Here is a 21251-nt window from a genome sequence, read left to right as displayed (position 1 = left end):
ATCTGTGATTTACCCACTCCACTCCCCCAGGGGATAAAAGGAAGGGTAGCACACACTTTTAATAGCTGGTTCACAAGTGGCAGAACTAAGCCCTAATGTATATCTATGCACCAGCATCTGTCTAGACCATACAGATATGAGGAAAGGTGGGGTATGGGCATGTTCTCTTGGGATTATCAAAAGCCATTCAGTTACGAGCAGTTAACCAAGCAGCTGCCCAACTGCCCGCATTGGAGTGTACATAAACCCTGCAATTTTCATCAATACCAACAGTCTTGATAGTTAGTTCCCTATTTCTTTCCTGCCTTTACTATTTATCCTCAAAGCATTTAGGTAAGAAATTAATGTATTAAGGATGCTAAGTAAGATTATATGTTTAATAAATAAGCATTTTATATACCAGATACTAAATATGATATCTTTACTAAAATATTTAAAAATATTTAAAAAGAAAGTGCAATTGGGAAAACAGCTGCCTTCAGCTGGACTTATGCACATTTCCCCTGAAGCAGGGGCAGGGAATCCCCTGGGCAGGGAATGCTCAGCCCCTTGTACCAGGTAGCTTGTCTCTCTTCATACATCTCACTTCTCTGGAGATGGGGAGACACATTAAATGCACTTTATCATCAAATTTTACATAGCATCTAAAAAAAAATTGGGCAGTGCTCTGAGGATGTCATAAAAGGAAGATCCTAGAGCAAAGTAGCTATTCAGAACAAGAACAGCTTTGAGAACAAGAAGAATTTGCTGCTGGTTTGTTTTTGGTTTTTTATTTTTGATTCTCAGAGCACAGCACACTGCTTTGGTGCTTGAATGCCAACAAGAAGAAAACCAAAATTATGGTATAAAAGCCTGCAGAGTGGATACACGTGACCATTAAAGTGATTAGTTTTTCAAAGTGGCCCTGCTTAACGATGCCAATTTAAGAAACTGAATTCTGCAACCTGTTATTGCAGAGAGCACTGAAATAGAACAGGAAGAAACTGAAGCGTGAACAGAGAGGCAGCTGAAGGTGACCTCCAAGAAGTCTGGAAAGAACTGATGGGCTATGCAGGGAGCCTTGCTCTCCCTGCATTTTTATCTTGTAACCAGGCACATTTTTAGTGGACTATTGGACAGAACCGAGACAGGAAAATTATGACAGAGGAACACAAAATTACCTGGTAAATAACCACATTTTCTAGGTAACCACATGCTGTTGGCAACACCATGAACATCACAGGCTCTTCCCAGCTTGTTGCAGGCAATTGACCCATTTACTTCTTAAAGGGGAATAGGAGATGCAAACACTTCAGTTAGAAAGTGACCTTGCCTCTGCATCAAAGACAAGGGAAAAAGCAGCAGGGACATTACACAGCAACATTATTTCCTATGTTCTGCTTTTCTGTGGTGTCATTTGACAGCAAGAGTTGTCTGGCAGTACTTGAGCAAAGCTGAATTTCAGATAATGAAAGGAAAAAATCCTGATGTGCATCAGACTTGCCAGCCTATGGATGCTACCCTGGGATGACAAAGCATCTCTGTCTGATACCTGCATCAGTGCCCAGATGTAATCTCCTAATTTATTCCATTCCTGACTCTAGAAGTTTCAAAGGACTGAGCATTTCTCTTGCACGCTTCCAATTTTTCTTTACTTAGGATTCTCACGTGAAACAGGGACTTTTTATAGGGATGTACAGTTATATAGATGTTGAGTTGAAAAATATTACATATTAGAGACTTATAAATTTCCCTTTACATTGTAAGAAATGAATAATGTTAGTCAACATTAATATTTTCCCCATGAAAAACATGTTTCGTCTACAAGACACATTCTCTCGTTATAATTAGACAAATTTTAAAAACCATGTAAGGAGGAAGTGGGAAGACTGTCACAAAACCCACACAACTGAGCTCTTCAGGAGACAGGTTTTCTGTTTATTCCTTCAGCAACCAGCTAAACAGGAACTCGGTCATTACCAGAGTTCAAATTACAATATAAACCACAAAGATAAAATTATATTTATTCCCTGGTCTAAGTTCTATCTTATTACATATTGTTAAAAATGTGTCTTTCGCCAGGGAATTTATTTTTTTTTTTAACCCCCCACTATCTCTACAAAGAAGTAGAGAGCCGAGCCCACATCCAGTATGACTGGCATAGACAAACTTACCAACCCTGATTTGTAGATGGGTGGGATACATTTTCACCTTCATTTTAGCATAAATCCTGTGACATTTCTAGAAGTTAAATGTAGGTTGCATAGGCAATCAGAAAAATCAGGATTTCTTTTGTGACAACAGTACCCACTTGTTCTCACAATACTATTTACACATTAATTGTGTGATCTTTATCCATATATACCTTCCTGTGGTGTAAAAGGACTAACAGGAGATGTATACTGAAAGTTTGCCTGATGCTTTGATTAATTGTTTAAAGCTATTAAGCCATCCATAATGAGATATCATGGAGGAAATCAGAGAGTAAATTTCTCTCCCTCATACAACTGAGAGGAGAATTTTTGGAGACAAAATAGTTAGGTAAACCAGACACAAAGGGACTACAAGTATGTGCTTCTGGAAGAAAAATCACTGTGGTATTCTTTCTACACAGGGTGATTTTCTTAATAGCAACCCTGATTTGGGAATATTTTTCAAAGGCATAAAAACATACAGACAAACGAGTTTCAGCTCCTTCTCTCAAATCACAGAGTAGCTGCCTTTCAGACAGTAAGGCAGACTGCTTTTGACAGAATATTAGCTTGCCTGCAAGTTTGAAGGAAAGAGGTGCTAAAGTGCTAAATTCCAGTCCAAGACTGATCCATGACAGACTCAGCCATTCACAGGCATCAGGTTTCTCCTTTTCTCCTTGAAAACACGCAGGGCTGCTGTTTTCAGATTAGCACAGCTATTTTGTTTCAATGACTTTGCAAAAGCTTTCATTTTCAACTGTGGGAACAAAGGCAAAGAGCTGTATTTGCCATTTGCTTGCAGATTTTTGCATAACAAGTGGTTTCGGGATTATTTCAGCTGCTACCAAGATTAATCATTGTTAAACCAGATGAAGATTTACAGAAATTTTCCCTAGTCTAATGCCATGAAGATGGGCATAAATGGGGGGAGTGGGGGAGACAAAAAAACCCAAGCAACCCCTTGATTTCCTTGTGAGCAAGCAGAGCTACTGAAGTTTGCTTTCCTAAATATTCATCTACCATGACTGAGAGCTTTAACTAAACTTTGGCTGAGATCTTACTCCTAGGTGGCTTCCCTCATGCACAGTAATGTGCAAACTTGAGCTGTGCTGTTCCCCTCTGTAAGGGCACAGCATTGAGATTCTTTGTTCAGGTACCATCTACTTTGAATAAACTTATTAAACTATAATTTTTACTGTTGCCTCATGTGGATCTGACTGAAATTAGCCAACAGGGAGAAGAACAGATTGGTAGAGGTTATCTGAGAGACACAGGACCAACACAATCAAGGACAATGAGAATTCATTAGTCTTTTCCTTCAGAAGCCTGAAGGAAAGCAGTGGAACTAAAATAGTGGAAAGCAGGAAAATTCCTCCAGCGTAACAGACAACAACATCCAACATACACTAGTTCAGTTTCTCTTAATTTTTTCTCAGCATAACACTGTTGGCTTGACTGCATCAGCCAGTTGAACAAAATGACCATCAGCATCCAGAAAGTAGTCAGTGGCTCCATCCAGCATAATGCCATGCATTCCACAATACCACTTGTAATGTCAATTACTATTCACACACATTCTTTTCCAATTATTTGCCAGAGTAAAGGATTGTCTGCCTCTGTTTAGACAATAATATCGGTGTCCCAGGAGGAATGTCTCTGGCTATCTAACATATCAACTGGCAAGTTTTGAAGGAAACAAAATTAAATTTAAGGATTTGTTTTTAATCCTGTCTGAGGTCAGGATGTTCTTCCCATTTGTCAGCTGCAATGGAAAAAAAAAAAAAAAGTAAAAACACCCTCTGAAAGGAGCATACATTTCATGCACTATATAGTATTGCTGTATCACTCCCTGATTACCATCTAAGCTGGGCCTAGGATAAAAGCATCCAGCTTTCAGTGTTCCTTAATATGGAGTTTCATAGCTAATGTGAGTCATCAGCCAATAGGACCAGAGATGCCACCCTAGTTTGCAAAGAGCATATGAAATCAAGAAAAATCTTAACCCCTACAGACACTTGTGCCTTAGAATCCTAACCCTTGCTCAAAACCATCACCAGACACTTGATAGAGCCATGTCACCCCTATGGAAGGAAACCAAGGGGAGGAATCCCCCTGACTCCAGCTGTTGCTCTTAATCTCTGAAACAAATAAAACTGTGCAAGGAATAGCAAGAATTTTTAGTCCTTTTCTGAAAAGAACTTTCAATGGGTCTTCACTGAAAATGACAGCATACAGCCACCCCTTTCAAAGATGAACTGTGCTGACATCAGCCTTATCCTGGGTCTGCAAGCCCATGTGAGGCTAAGCTAATTGTTCCCTCACTTTAAAAACCCAAGCCCCATTCCCAGGTGATCAATACCTACAGGGAAACTATGACATGAGGCACAGACTTAATACCCTGGATTATACTACATTACAGGAAGACAAAAGATTCAGCTGCAGCCCGGGAGATTCTACTCTTTTCTTCCTTAATCCTAACCCTTACAATAGACCTAGCAAATACCTCCCCCAAATCCTATGTAGACCTGGCACTATCTCCTAAATTTAGGGGAGAGAAAAATGTTAGTCCTCTTCTGAATGCCCATTCTAAGCTGCAGCTTTAAATCTAAGTAGATATTATCCAGAATACAATTTCATAAAAAGATGCACAAAAATTTGAAACCTTCTGGCATATTCCCTGCGAAAGTGCTCTCTGTCTGATGCACTGTCATTCCAAGATAAAACTCCCATTCAGTTCAGAAGGGAGTTTTCAATCTGTACAAATGAATTTTTCTTGTCTACGAGAATGCAGAAGCTCTGTAAGTGAAAATGAATGCAAATAATTCTGAAGAGTAAAGATAGCTACAGTTAATTTAACATTACAAGAACTTGAAAACATTGCCAAAAGTCTCAATCACTGGAAATCTAGAGAATAAAAATATCTATTATGTTAATTAGATAACCTGTGCCCTTTTAGCATAATCCTCTTTCATCACAATCCACTGCTGTATTGTCAAACAGAATAGTTTGAAAACAGCACTACCTGTGTTATCAGCAGGGAAAAAGCTATTTGCAAGTTTTTTCAGCACACCCACTCTGCTCTTGACCTTGACACTTCTGGCTAAGCCACCGTCTGAAACTTGCCTCATGTCAGTTTTGGATTATGCTTCAAATTGCATTCAGTTATATAAAAACTCAAGTGTGTTAATATTTAAAGTGATTGTGCTTTATTGCCTTATGATATCAGTTCCTCCATAAGAATCTCTTCTTGGCACAAGCAAACACCTCCAAGAAGGCAAGGCTGCCTGAAGAAAAGATTAATTAAGAGACCAATCTGTCCACATAGCTCTCTTGAAGGAGCACTGCTTCCTTACAAACCTTTGCACAGGTTTGTAGAACCAAGCTATAGTGTGTAACTTCACCAGACTAATGCCTAAACATGTTAGAAAGATACCATGGAAAGATCTGTACCTGCACATATTTCTTACATTACCATAATAATCTTAGCAGCATCTCCCATTTTGTAATCAGAAAGCAGCTGGTGCCTATAGGCAATGGGCAGCCCATAATGCTGACTCTCTCTGTAGGATCTACCCACCCATTTGTATACCTCAAGGGAGAGCTGAAAAGCAGGTTAAACACTTCATGTAAGCAGCTGCAGTGAAGCAGATTTATTGGGATGTCCCAGAAGGAAAATTTCTTCCTATGCAAGCCATACCACTAAACTGCCTGCCTAGCACAGGCTGAGGCTCTCATGCTGACTTTTTATAAATGACACAGAGAGCAGCTAAAGTTCCCTTTAAGTACAGCATGCATTGCTGTTACCTGGAGGCAGAGTGTCATATCTGGCAAATACTTTTTAAAGGTGCCAGGGGGACAAAGAGGTCTAGATGCAAACCCTACAGCTATTTCTGCCTTATTCAGTCTTCCAAGGCTACACCAGGGAGACACTTGGAAAAACAAAGCCACGACAACAGAAGAGATGAGTCTGATTGCTTATAGGGCATTTAGAGAAGAGGAAAACGCCTGCACTGCCTCACCAAACATGAGCTGTTATATTTACCTGGCCACGTATCTATTAATATACTGTCCCCGACTCAGGGTCTCTACCCTTTGGATTTTTTTCAGCCATAATCAATACTTGCCTGCACTTTACAATAAAACACGCAGTTTACAAAATAAAATTATTGTAGTTAGTTCTGCAATGATTTCTGCACTTCTTTTCAAAGCATGCTTTTATTCTGCATTTTCAAACCAGCTTCTTCTATACAGATGATTTCTGCAGGCAAAAAGACCAGCAATAAACTCCACAAGGCTATTTATCAGCTACAGCAAACAAACACGGGAATTGAATTGACAGAGTAACTTGATATTTTCACCCACTAACCCAGTTCTCAACTGGGAGAAAAGAAAAGCTTTTGAAGTCCCACAAGTGTCCAAGCCTGACCTGGAAGATTGTTCTGTGCTGGGCCTGTCTGAATTTTACATCAGCCATCTTTAACGATGGGGATTTTTGCCCTTAAGAAACAGCATGCATGGAAACAATCAAGGAATTGTGCTGACCTTGCAGCTGGGAGACAGACAGATGGGACACAGTTATGCAGTCAAATGAATGGAAGATAGTCATTCTTCATTACAAATTTAGATGTTTCTGTCAGTTTAAATCACAACTCAGAATGGGGAACATGTTCACAGCAGCTTACCAAGGATACAGTTGTGTGAGTACAGCTCAGCCTGATAGGCAGTGCCTTTTGTTACAGCTATAGCTACTTTTGAACAGTCACTGACCCAGATGATGGGTTCTAGAACAAAGGCAGCCACATGGTGGTACTGCTCAGAATATTATTTTGTTAATCACCATCCAGCTCTGGGAAACAGATGCTACAAGCTGGAACAGCAGAGAGCAAGCAATGCCAGGCACCCTGTAGGTCACCAGAAGAGAGACCCCAACTCACAGGAACATTTCTCCATCTTTATCTTGGCTTCTTGACTGCTCTGACTTACTTCTTCCTAGAACAGGTGCAGTGGGAGGCCCTTTGCACAGCAAATATAACAGCTCTGACTTGAAAATGATTTTGCATCAACTTCTCTAAAAATTATTTTTAGATTTACTTAAGGCCTCTGAAGAGTAGTTAAATGACACTTGCTGCCTGCTGCATAGACTGTACAATATCCACTGAACAGAGACCTTTTGATTAATTCACCAGCTAGTTAGGTACTGACATGATCACTGCAATGGAAAGGTTGTCATGGAGATCAAGAGGAAAAAGATGGCATTTAAACTATGACAGGTGACCTGAAAGGACCCAAATGGAATTTGTCTCTTCTGCACACATTAGATTGTTGTCCTCTCTTCTCAGGTTACATTTTCAGTGTTTTTAGTGAGTACATCTACATGTCCACGCCAATGCAAGTGTAGGTGAGGATGCACTTGTTTCATTGAGTTATATTTCCTAATCTCTTTGCCCTAATAGTCACCTCAACTTGCACAAGCTCCATTAGGATCACAGCTACCACAGAACCTCATAATTCCAGGAACACAAGCAGAAGCAAGTCCATGTGGAGGCACTGATCAATCCCTCCTGACCAGACAGCTGTACCTAGAGGTCTGCAGGACCATGATTAAAGATGCCAAGTACAAACATGGCAGTTTAGCTGTTTCTGAAAGCACATAAACATTTTACCTTCTTGAGTGTTTTCTATTATTTTTTTCTCTATTAAACCCCCTATGTAGTTCCAGCTGAGATGATGTCTCAGGATGTTGAATATGGACACATGAGAACAAAAGATGAAGATCCCAAGTCTGTGCCATACTGCCAGGAAGCTTTTATAATGACTTAGGATTGTATTGAGGCTACTCAACACAAGTTCCTATCTTGGGTGCTGTAATTGCTTTCATAAAAAGCCAGAATTTAACAGGTTTGGGCAAAGGCTATCTAAATCACCATCATGACAACACAGTTTTGAGGCTTCAGTAAGGTACAAAAATCAGGTCATGTGTATATGGCCTTTAAGGTCGCCCATGATATACAATGAAAGTCTCATCTGAAAGTTCACTTAAATGTCTGTAATTGGTTTTCTCCTTTCTTATTACAACAAGCCCAAGCACAGCATTCACATTGAAGGCCAAGGACTGTTAGGAACATGATTTACAAATTCTACATAGTACAAGGTCTAACATATTCTATAAATCAACGGTTCAAAAGCCATAAAATAATACCCAGTGACACCAAACTAAAAAAACTTAATCTTGCCTTCATTAGGACTGGAATTTCTCCCATAATCTGATACTCCCTGTCATAGTTTAGACTCCAACTGGATCACTACAATGCGTGAAGTCAGCTGAGACCTGAATGCATGTTTTTCTCTACAGAAATTCAGCATTAAGTAATCGCTATTCTCCCCTATCCCTGATGAAATTCTAGTGTTTAGAAGACTGTCTCACACACCCATTTGCTAAAATAGACCTGCTAAACCCAAGCTTCTAATACAGTTTGCCATATTCTGCTTTCAAATTCTTTAACCACCAAAACCTCCAACTCTCCCTCTCTCTTGGTTTCATTTTCCAGGATGGTTTTCAAGACATTTACATCCATTACCTGTTTTCTGATAGAGCCACTAAGAACGGAGCTATGAGAATCTAGGATATCTTGGGGTACAATAGTTTAATACCTCAATTACTTCTCTGACCAGTTCCAAGCACTGAGGCTGTAAGCATCACTGTGGAGACAAGCAAAAGCTCTGCAAAAAATCTGACAGGCTGATTATTTACACATTTTTTAGAAGTGTGTTGGCACAAGGCCTCAGTTTGAAGATCTCAAAGCTTGACTCAAAGCCTGAAGGGACCTCCTGCTAGCTATACTTGTCCACAAAACAAATACAACTCCTTCATATTTGTGGAAACCTATTTCAATAAATTCAGCTTTGCTTTACCTAAGCCCCAGAATTGCTTTCGAATGGTTATCGCAAGCTGTCTCTGCACTAAGCATATAGAAGAGATCACAGTCTCTTTTGATGAAAAAATGAATTTTCTCCTGTCTTCCTCAGGGCAATCTGCCCTTGTTTGCAAACATTGCACTGCTGTGCCCTGTTGCCACTTATACACCACATAAGCCTGTAAACACATTCACCTTACAGATGTGGTCTTCTCCTCTGTGATCTCAAGAGAGCCTATAAGCCTAGCCGAGAGGCCAGGCAGTATCTGTATGCAAGATTCACAAATCCAGTGTGCAGTGAGAATGAAAGCTGTCAGTCTGCTCAGCGAGGGTTTCCTGACCTGTTGCACCAGCTGGCTTGGCTGGGCAGCTTCACCAGAGCACCTGATGGAAATGGGTCCCAGCAAGATCTCCACCCAGCCATTGACTGTGTGGGAATACATTCCATCAGGAAACCAAGTCTCAATGCTATTTAATCCAACAAATATTCTGTCAGTTTTCAGGGAAGCACAATTTAGTACTGAAAGGAAAGGACAGCCTTATTTACTAAGTCAAAACATTAACATCCTGAGAATTTTTCTTTTCAGCCACTGAAGCAGACTGGAGCATGCTTTGTTTGCAAGAGCTGAGGAAATCAGAGCTCCAGATGGGACAGCTATGAGCTGCTCTATCTGAAAAACAGACTTGTATTAAAAAAAATACTTATTTTCAGATATTGCAAGAATGAGATGTAAATATTACGTCTAAATTTATATTTTGATCAAACTGAAGAATTACACAGGGGATCCTGCCTGCACTCACAACAACAGGAGGTTTCCCACTGCCTTAAATGGGTAGAATGTCTGCAGGAACAGTCTAGAGAAATCAGCAGTGACACTCAAAGGTGGGTGGGTGCTCTGTGATAGGTTTTTAAACTTCCTGCTTTACCCTGGTATCTGAACACCTTTGAACTGCACCTGAATTCTGTTGGTTTTGTCCTCTTGACACTTGTTGGAATTAAGAAAAGCCTTTTTAAAGAAGATGGTCCAAGATAAAACTACTTGCCAGCAACCTTACAGAACCTGGAATGGTTTGCAGCAGCAGTGAACTGAAGGCAAATTTCTCAAATCTTTGACAAGCAACCTAAAACCCATCTTATTTTGTATCACTATATAAAAAGCCTTGCAGAGACAAGGAATCAAACACATCACTTTTGCTTTCTGAATTCTCATGTACTAATTTTTTAATCTGTTGTGTGAAAAGTGTGATAAAAACCTGATTAGAAATATATTTACTTCTAGATTCAGCAGCAAAGAGATGATATACCATTTTGCCAGATTTGCTGGTGAAGAGAGGGACATACAGTTTCACAAAAGAAAATTTAGTGCAGATCAAAACAACTCAAGCAGAAAAATGATTTATCAGCTTATCCTCCTAATGAGAAAAGAGATGGGAACGCACATTTTTGGCAGCATAACCACCTTAGCTGGAGAACATTAAATAATTAGTTGGCAGTGGCAAGCCTTTGATTCAAATTCTTTGTTATGAATGAATTTTGCTTTGCAAAGCAGGTTTGTATAATCTGTTTTCACATCCTAGATTTTTTTTTCTTATGTTAAGTATCCAAAAATTAGCTGGGCCTGCTTGAAGACAGTTGCACACTGGCAAAAAAAAAAAAAGGGAGATTTTCAAAGATGTTAATCATCCAGCTCCCGACCTTCAGGACAGCATTCAATGGGAATTAAGTATTTATTTACCTACTATTCTTGTATGAGAAAAAGTGTACCATGTACAGTAAAGCACAGCTAAAAGATGCCTCCCTGCAGGAGTGGTGGCTCTTGCCATACATCTCAGGAGGTGGTCAGACTGTTCTGCTGGACCACTAAAGCACATTATTACTCTGAATTCCTTCTCAGCTTACCCCACCCCTTGCTTTTGCTGCAACATGACACTACATACAAGAAGAATCTCATGTTTTCCTTACAAAATGATAGCAAAAACAGAGTTTGGATTATTCTGACTGATTTCATCAGAAAGCAGCTTCATCTAGATGCACACACTGGCACACCTAAGAGGAAAGTTGCCTCCAGCAGGGACTGGACCATACTGGAAAATAATCTCCTTAAGCTGCCCCAGGAAGAAGCACATCCAAATAAAGCTTTACTTTTATACAGCTGCTCCAGGCCAGGGAAACAGACAGCTCCAGAACATCACTTCTGGAGCAGTCAGAGCTGTGTGCAGAATGGTCAAACCAAAAGCCTTTCCAAAATTCTATTAATAAAAATCCTTCCCAGTAATACAGCTGATCAGAAAACTTCACCAAGTTTCAAGAAAAAAAGGCAGCCTCCCAACTAAGATTTGGAAGCAAGCCTATAACTAGTCTGAATACGAGTAAACTCATCTGTTACCCCTATCCCTGGAAATTCATCCCATGAAGCTCCCAAGCTGTCTATCTCAAGACCAGACATGATGTCTTTCAAGTATTTCTGATTGCTTCTCACCCTTGAATATCTCACCCACAAACCAGAGCATCCTCCTGCACAGCACAGGTCCCTAAAACTGCATCTGTTTTAGAGAAACATAGCAGGGAACTGTGCCAAGAGCTGGTGATATGTATTGCTCAAGACAAAAGCCAGCCCTATTCTTAAATATACTGCTTTGAGAAAACACGATTATAATAACTTGTATTGTACTCACTTATCAAAGATCCTGAGGCAATTATTAATTCTATCAAAATATCCCTCTGCCTTTGTCTCAGAACAGGGGCAAAAATGCTAAAGGTTTTCATCTGCAAAAATCTCAACTGAATTATAGAAAAGGAAAATTCTTACTGAATGCAGTCCAGCACTCAAATCACAAAACCTGTCATTTGGGTTTTGTACTCATGCAATTATCATTGTACTCCTCATGTACTAAATGTATCATTTTGTACTCATTTTGTATCACTCTATGATAATCTAACTTCATATCCTGAACACAAAAATAAACTTATGCTATAAGTATGCCAGTTAGATGTCAGAGTGAATACGTTTATAAATTTTTAAATATTAAATATTTCACCTCAGTTTCATAAGGTTCCCCAAATCCCAAAGATAATCTAAACAAAATTGTAGTAATAAAAAGGAAAATTAACTATTATTTTCAGCTCATTTAAGTCCATAATTTGATCACTATGAATCTGTAATATTTTTCCCCATCAGGTCATGTTAGCTTAATGGTTTCACTTTTGCAGGATAGAAGAGATGCAAGTTATTTTTTTGCACATCACTTGGAGATTTTGGAGATTATAACTGGGTTTCTACATCCTTCATGCCTATTCCACTACTGGTTTGTCAAAGGCAGCATGTCCTCCATAATGAAATAAGAAAAACTAGCAAGAAAAATAAGGGAAAAACAAGCTTATACTGAAAAGGTTGAACAGTGTCTGAGACAATTCTAAGAAGTCAGTTGTGTGATGAGAGGAGAGGAAGAGAGAGGTTCTGGACAAGGTCAGACTTGGATCAAGCCACTTCCTCAAAGAGTTCATGTTCAGCCTGAGCACCCACAGCAAAAGCCTTCAATGCATCCTCTGTTTAGTGCTCTCCTCCCATGGAGACCTGCAGGAGCAGCCACAACATTTTCTGTGTCGCTAAAAGGTGGAGCACATCAGCTTTCCTCTTGGCCACACTGAAGGACATCCTCTGCTCAAAGTCACAAGATAATAGCCTGACAGAGGAAGCTGGCATAAATTAAATTAGAGATGCTTATGTGAAACTTAAAAGGGTTTTTTTTGAGCCCAAGATGTATGTACCCTTTTGAAAGAAACAAATTCCCATCTAGGTGAGCTCAGGAAAAGAATCTAAGCTTGGAAGCAGAAGTATAATGTCTACAAAAGGCACTTCTGAAATGAGTACAAAGATATTCCTGCCAAAGTGAAAAGTAAGAGACAGCTTTTTACATAGTTCACGAAAATACTTGTAAATGTTTTTCTTCAGCATCAAGAGTAGTGCAAATCAAGACAGATTGTGCATCTATTTTTATTTTTAAAAATAGAGTTGGTAATTAAACTCTCTCCAGGAAGTGCTTTCTTCCCCCCTCGAAGAGTCTTTTTGCTATTTGTAATCAATACAGTTCAGCCACCCATTTTATGAATGATACAGTTCCCAGCAGCAAATAATGAGAAAAGGAAAACTTCCTCAGGAAAACGGGGAGGATAAAAGGCAGCTTTTTCAGTAACAGTGATGACATTTGTAATACAGACTGGCTGTCAATGAATTCCTGAATTATCAGACAGATTGGTGGAATCCACCTTACATTACACAAATACGGTTATTTATATCTGCTGCCTGTCAGCATAGGGCTAATTTCTACAGAAATGGCAACATGATTTACTAGGCACACTGATGTATGTGGCACAGCTGCACAGTCAGGAATGGAAGTGCTGACTCTCTCATGACTTTTAAACAACCAAACCACCAATGCACTTTCCAATCTTGAAGGTCAGACAGATGCTAAGCAATAACATCAGAACAACAGTTTTCCCCAGCAAAAGAGAAGCATTTCTAAGCACACAGCAATGAGGAAGGAGAGGAGAAAACCACTGAGGTATTTGGCACTCAGTTCAGGATAGCCTTATCCTGTGTTATTAGAACAGCCAAGGATGATACTGTGCAATGGGAGGCTGGCATGAGCACCTCCCAAGTGCTGCTCCTTAATCAAATGGGGTCAAATGAATAAGATTTACCTGGGCAAGTTAAGAGAGCAGAATCAGGACTAGAGAAGGATGCAAGTAACATTATTACAAGGTTGTATTTCACCTGTATTATAATTGCATGTGTAACCAAACGAAATTTAGTGTCTACAGAGCAATAAAAAAAAACTTGTACACGTTTGCATCACTGCTGCAAACCAGAAATTTAGACAGAAGATACAGCAAAAACAACCTAGGAGAGTCAGTCTGAGTTATCTGCTGTGGATGCGTAACAGCTGAGCCTGCTGTGTTACCTGTTAACAAGAAGATGCAATATAAGATTATTCTAAAATTATCCCTATACAAATCAAAGAAGGAGGCAATCTAGGTCACTTTTCCATATGTAAGATACTTCTCCACACTACTCAAAAACAAGAGAAAATCAGCAAAAAAAGACAAGTGAAGGAAACTGTCTCAAATAGAAAGAACCCTTTGGAGTGGACCTTTCAGAGTGCTGTCTGTACTATTACCAGTTACATCAATTTATATGGACTGGTGCTTGAACAGTAAAGCAGAGCACAGTTTCAGCACAGGAAAGTCAGGTTTTGAGGCAACCTCCCAGTGGAACAAGTAACCTAATTAGTTTAAAGCTGAAGCCTGGTAGATTTATGAATGGTATTATAGGCCACAAGTTCCCATAACAAGGACCTGGATTTAATCACACAAGAATCCCCTTTTGGTCCTGCACTGCTAAGCAAGTGGGGTCTAATTTCTTGTTCTGTGCCACAGCTGCTACATCACCCTTCCACAAAAGTCACAGGAAACAGGAATAATGCAGGTTTACACCAGGCTAACAGAGTGGCAAGCCCCTTCTGGAAAGTTGGGTGAGGACAGTCCTGGACTGCACAAGTTACTTGCCTTTCCAGTGTTCTTTTTGAAGCTTTTACTGCTGTCACCATTCCCAGACTGCTTTCAAACCATAAAAGGCCTGCAAGTCACACTGTTTCTTGGTAGTAATACTACATGTACATGAGGTCCCTTTTAGAAAAGTTTTACAAATCCTTGGAAGGTGTATTATGATCCATGTAAACAGCAGAACTCCAGGACAGTATGACATGATGACAGATGGTTTCATCTCTTAAATAACTTAGTAGAATCTACTAGGTTTAAAAATAACAAAAATCCTTAACAGCCTGCAGCAAGATATGTTCAACAAAGCCTGAAAAAAAATTGCAAATTCTTCTCATTGCACTTATATCAAGGTTCTTAATAGGGATTTTCTCTTTTAACTCATACATCCACTTTCAAATATTTATCAGTCATATAAAAAAAAGTACAGACTTCTTTATAACCTAATGTAGTCAAGCTCTATCCAGGTTACCCAAGCCAGTATATAATATACTATGTTGATACCTCAGCTCCACTGAGATCTGGGTCTTGGCTTTGTTGCCTTTTGTTAGAATTCCCAGTCTAAATCATGCTTGCACATTGAATAGTTACCTTGAACAACTTAATCTCTTTCTCAAGTCTTAAGTTCTAATCTCTGGAGAGCAGGGACATTGCAGACAGATAGCTCTACAAATTGATTCAGCAGGACCTAGTGTACTTGATTTGTTAATTCTAAAGCCTGCTGTTCAGTGCTAAATACCTACAATGCTTTTTTGTTTTCCTTAAGTAGCGAGGGGTTTTTGTATTTATTATTTCAACCCAATTAGCAATCACAATCTTCAACTACACAATGAACCCTCCATCATAAAAAGCCCAACAAAAAGCTAGAATCCAACCCGAAGAACTTGAACTCACTGATTTCTACGTACATCTCAACACTCAGTGACCCTAAGAAAGAAGTAATTCCTGTCATGTTTCACATACTAAGGGAAAACACGAGAAATCTCAAGCATACCTCCTTCAGTTCAGTGGGACAGGAAAGATGCTTATGAATGTAAATGTGTTACAACACATTATGATTTACTGCTTGGTGACCCTACCTGTACTGCATATCATTTTGACTGTAAGATGCTATTACCTTTGTCTTTCACTTTCTAAGTGCTGTCTTAGACAGTCTTGGGCTTTTCATCCTGTTAAGCTATTTCACATTAGGAGATATTTGATAGCCTATAAACAAGGAAAGAATCAGAGTAAATTAATCTTTTAGACATTAATGTAATTTTGCCTCCTTTAATTCTGTCTTACTGACTTCCTAGTAACCTGGAAAAGTTTAAGTGGGGTTGCATGGAGGGGTGGAAATGCTGCTTGGAGAACAATGACTGGAATTGCTTTAGTTGGTATGCAGTTCCCATAAGACCATACCAGGGTGTCTGCACAGAAATTCTTATGGCTAGAAAAACAGTGGGAAAAATCATGTTTCTGTATGAAAAGCTGGTTTTGATAGGAGGGGATAAAATTTCATCATGAAAAGACCTATTTGCGCCTGAACAAATTCAGCATTTTGCCCAGAGGGAAAAGTTCAGTCATTTACACCATGAATAGCAGTGCTGGCTGGCAAAAAGAGCAAACTGTACACTGGATTAAATTTTCACATACTTGCAAAACTATCAGTTTTCATATTAAGTGAAAATTGGCAGTTTTCTATAGCTCTGTTTCCAATATTCTCAATCCCCATCAGTCCACGGACCAGAAATCCCCAGGTCAAGAACAAGCCCCACTTTCAGAGTCAAAAGTTCAAAATGACCTTTTACAAAAATAGCTATCTTTTCACTAGTCCCTCTAGGTGGCCTGGAGTTTCACTGCTTTTTCACAATGAACCACTTTGTAACATTTCAAATTAACAGTCTAAATAACAGCTCAGTTAAATAAAATCAGGTAGTACAGGTGCAAATGGTTTTCTTCCCACGAAGACTCCTAAGTCTACAAAAACTAACTCAAGAAGCTTAATCAGGAATTAGCTTGACTATACCTTGGTTTGCAGAAAATTCATTTGCATTTATTAGTAAATAACCTAAAATATTCTGCATATTTTGGGCCTGTTTATAAAATGACTGACATTCCTCTCAAAAGGGATGTGTCTGTGGCTTACAAAGAGTTCCCAATCCATGACAAACTCCTCAGTGTCAGGCTAATAGTATTCATCACCACCCAAATTCCCTCTAGCTGATTTAGTGAGTTTTTAAATCATCTCATATTAGGGTCAACTCATCAATTCTCTTTGTAAAAACTAAACAGAAAAAAACCACCATGGAGCTGAACCACAAACATTCATCTTGCAACCCTCCTCAGCAAGGTTCTCATGAGTTGTAAAATATCTCAGTATGCTGGATTTTTTTTTTTTTTTTCATCAAGTGTTTACTGTTAGACAGTTGTGTTCTTGAACTACAGCAAAAGCTTCATGGTTTTTGAGCAGTGGCAAATTGTGGCTTTTTGATTTGGGTGTAGCAAGGAATTTTTTTCTCAAGTCTGATAGAGATGCAGCTGCAGCCCTGCACGCTGCAACAATTTCTACCTACAAAATCAATCAGTAATGCCAGGAAATGAAGATATAAACAGCATTCTTACTGCATCCTCCCAGCCCCTACTTGTTTCTTTCTGTTATGTATTAGCTTTAAGTACTTCAGTACAATCTTAACATAAATTGACAAAGCACCTGGGCAGACTAGAGCTGAATCAAGTGCTGGTGCTTTCCCACCATGTTACAATATTTTCCACACCTCCAAAAGTAGTCACAGCCACAGTGTCTTATATATATAATCCAAATGTAGACCCCTAAAATCATCAACATTCTGATTATTCACATCTATCTGTACCCAGCAAAGGAAGACCAAATAACAAAGCAAGGCCTTAACCTCTAAACCTTGGGAGACCATTGATACAGACAGCACAATCTGACCAGGCAAGACAACAACCACAAACTCACCTGGGAGGTGAGATGCACTTTCTTTTATAGAATCCCAAGCAAGGCAGACTACTTTCTCCCATGGGAAATGACACAGAAAATCCAAGTCCTTCCTCCACTAGAGGAAATATCTCATATAACCTCATCTGTCCTAGGAGAGACATTGTCAACTTCCAGTGCTAAAGTTGAGCTGATGTGCAGAAAACAGTATTTTTGGAGAAAGGAAGTCAAAAGCTGTGTACAAGAAAGAAAAACTCTGTGGCAAGCACAGGACCTATCTATCCCTCTTTTCTTTTCTCCAAGTTTCCTGAATTCTTTACAGCTGTGATGCATACTGGATAGAGAAGGAGGAAAGGTTCCTCTGAACAAGCAAGGGTCACATGCCTTTGAAAGGTAGAAATTTTCTAGACTGAGAAGCAGTTTGAATCTGGGTCTCCCCTGTATTTATTTTTGGAAAAAAAAAAAACCCAAACCAACAAACCCAAGAAAACCAAAAACCCACCTAAGTAGAATGACACCAGCCCTATCAGTATCAGTAAAGAAAGCACCAATTATTTCTCATTTTATTTCATACCCATTTCCAGGCCAACCTCTTTAAGGAACCTGAAAAAAGGAATGCTAAGTTTCAGGATCTCAGCTGAGTTTAAAGCTAAGCTGCATGTCCCACCGAGGCCTTTGTGGATATGAGGAAAGAATAATTTCCAGATGTTTGGCAAAATAAAATACTTCAGGATTTCTGCAGTTCATCTACCTTCAACACAAAGCAGTAAGAGATCTTGGCAAAACTTAAGTCTCACTTGATACACCCAAGTCCTCTCTAATAAAGAGCATCACCTGTCCAGATAGATCACCTTTAATCCCTAAATTTTAAAATTAGGTAGAAGAGGGATTAACTGTAGATTTTACCTGTGTGACATCATAATGAGGCATCTCTGGTTCTACACCATTACACAGCTGTAAGTGGTGCCTCCTACTCATGTTGAATGATATGCTGATAACAACCTAAAGAGCATAAAAATCTTTTAACAAAGGTATTTTTCAATGACATCTGTGTTACAACATTGGGCATTTAGTCATCTGAAATCCACCAACTACAAGGATTTGTTTTTGCATTAGTATCTTCTCTTTTGTCTGCAAAACCAGCTTATGTTCACTACTATATTTACTACGATGCTACAAAGAAAGCTCTGCAGTTCCCAAGTTAATAAGGGCTGACATTTTCCTTTGAGAACCAAACTTTTTCCAAGTGTATCAGAATAGCAACCTGAGGCTCTTCTAACTTCTGCACCTTATGCCATCAAGTATAAGGGAATCAGGGCATGGAAAACACTTTGGGAAGTTAACCAGGCTTCTTTCTGATACAAAACTAAATGAGGACATCTTCAGTCAACTATTAGAAGCTGTATTTTAATCATTAATTTTCATATAATACAGGCAAATACAGACATGAGGAGAGAGTTTGAGTTAAGTTTCTTGCTTGCAGTCTTTCAAGAACAAGATGCTATATCATGAGGACTTAAAGCTGTATCATGTTATGCTGCAGTACCACCAACTTGATAAAGAAACGCTACAAGTTTGGTGCACACTGAAGCCTGAATGCAATTGTCCATCTCAGATCAGGAAAAACTGCAACACTGATCAGTCTGTTCAGTGTTGCCTTCACCCAACCACTCCAGACACCTATTGCATATGATAAAGTTCTGTTCTTTGTGCAAGGGACTACAGCAATTTTCCCATTCCAGTGCAAATTTGGTCTCTGAACTTCAATTAAACAAGAAAACTTCATCCCTAAGGCTACTTAGGCACAATAGGCCATGACTGTTAAGACTATTCTGTGCTTTGGAGTGAGCTGATATACAGTCCATTTTTCCTTAGGCAAAGCTTCACTGACTACTACCTCCATTTTTTTTTCCTTTTGTTTTGGCCTTTATATCACTTGAGAGTGAATTAGACAAGTTCAATATGAAATTCAGTCCTCTGTCACCTATAGCCCACCTAATATTTTTTTCCAGGGTGACCCTGCTGCCATTCCACTCCCTTTACCTTTAGCAAAGACTACCAAGCTTCTTCAGTCACAAGAATGCTGCTTAGTCTGTCAGCTCTGGATGTTTGTAGATGTTACTGTTAGCTTTTTTCAGTGCTAACATCAGTTTTCTTGTAGGTAAACTGGTGTACTTAGTTTATCGTGCTTTTGCCATCCATTACCATTTTAATACCAGAAGTCTACAACTCAAACAAAAGCTGCACAACCACACTTCATGGAAATAAGCATCCAGTAAAAAGATGCAAAGTCAAATCAGGAGAGCTGGCAAGTTTCTTTGTTCCTTATTAAAAGTTTAAACCCACCTCTTTCTCCGACTTATATATGGACTGAGCAGAGTGGCAATGCTAAATACACAAACAGGCCAAGGATGATGCAGCTTTAATTCACTTTGCTTTAAAGTTATATTGGAACATACGGCGGCTGGGAAGAAACCAGATAGTAGGAAAATTCATCTACTCATTTTCCAGAACACGCAAAGTAGGAAGTCTGTAACACTGTAGTGTGTAACACTCAACGCAGATTTCAGTTCAGTGTCATTTATCCCAGAAACTCAAAAAGCATTTCAAAATCATAGGAGCTCCCTCTTTTCTCCTGTCTTCTTGCCCGAGTCATTCCTTGGGAAGGGATTAACAGTGTGAATGCTATTTTGCTGACAGGAATCTTGACAAATACTGCCACCATGTTGCCAGATCTCAATTTGAATAATTGGAAAGTGTCTTTTCATAGCTAGGGAGGAATAAAACTTTAAGTTTCTCCAAGATTTGTCTTTCTGGAGGCATTTAGGAAGGGGTGGTGGTTTATGTTTTTCACTCTTTCCCAGTAAGCCAATCCCTTCATACCTCTGCTTATCTTTCATACAGTTGCTTTTCATACCCATCATCTCGAAAAATTCCATCCCCCACAAGTTAATTCTGCACACCTTTGCAGGGAGAGGGAAAAGGTGAGATAAGTGTGCAAAAAGCTCATACTCTGAGAATGCCATCCCTCATGTCTGAGGAACCCCCCAGTGTCCCCGCCCTGCCATAAGGAAACAATTTCTTACCCTGGGAAAGAAGGTGCTGGGAAGGAAGTATCCTGCTGACTGAAGTGACCTATAGGGAACTGCAAGCTGAAACTGCTTCACCCCTGTGTGGTTAAGGCATTTCACTGTGTGTGGTTTTAACAGCTCTAAGCTGCTGTTGCTCAAAACCTAATATTCCATTTACATACAAGCTATAAAGTTTTGGCAAGAGTCCCCTTGGTTTATAACAGTTAGGGGCTAGGGCAGATATTTTTCTCCCTAGTGGGAAAAGGTCAATATTTTTTACACTGGTTTTGTGAATTTTTTTAGTATTACAAAGAAAGCACTTTAAATCTTTGTCTATTGCCTGAATGAATTAGGAAATAATATTAGACCACCCTCCAAGCATAGCTGGATGGTTGTCACTTTTCAGTATTTTACCTCAACCAGTCTCTTAGGAAAATGTGTGAATGATAATACATCATTCTTGTTTCAAGTAATTCAAACCATATTCCCAAGTCTTTAAACATATCCAGCATGACTCCAGCTGGAGCTCCCCACAGCAGCTTACAGGCCATGGAATCACTGCAGATGCCAGGAAACATTTGTAGTGGCAGAGCAAGA

The 21251-nt window shown here is 39.3% G+C and overlaps 1 long non-coding RNA gene across 2 annotated transcripts in view; it reads right to left on the bottom strand.

Annotated features, from left to right (window-relative positions):
- LOC139799490 (uncharacterized) overlaps positions 1-20983 on the bottom strand; it is a 66028-nt gene extending 45045 nt beyond the window's left edge. Inside the window, exons 1-3 of one of the 2 annotated variants that reach the window (XR_011727300.1) lie at positions 19930-20983; positions 18490-18585; positions 15760-15848 (exon numbers count right to left, since the gene is read on the bottom strand). This is a non-coding gene — a long non-coding RNA (uncharacterized lncRNA). The remainder of the gene's footprint in view (positions 1-15759; positions 15849-18489; positions 18586-19929) is intronic. The other variant, XR_011727301.1, reaches the window with a different exon arrangement.
- Between the last annotated feature and the right edge of the window lie 268 nt (positions 20984-21251).

The sequence above is a fragment of the Heliangelus exortis genome, chromosome 9 (genome assembly GCF_036169615.1).
Source record: "Heliangelus exortis chromosome 9, bHelExo1.hap1, whole genome shotgun sequence".
In the NCBI taxonomy this organism is placed as follows: Eukaryota; Metazoa; Chordata; class Aves; order Apodiformes; family Trochilidae; genus Heliangelus; species Heliangelus exortis.
This window is presented reverse-complemented; position numbering and strand designations above follow the sequence as displayed.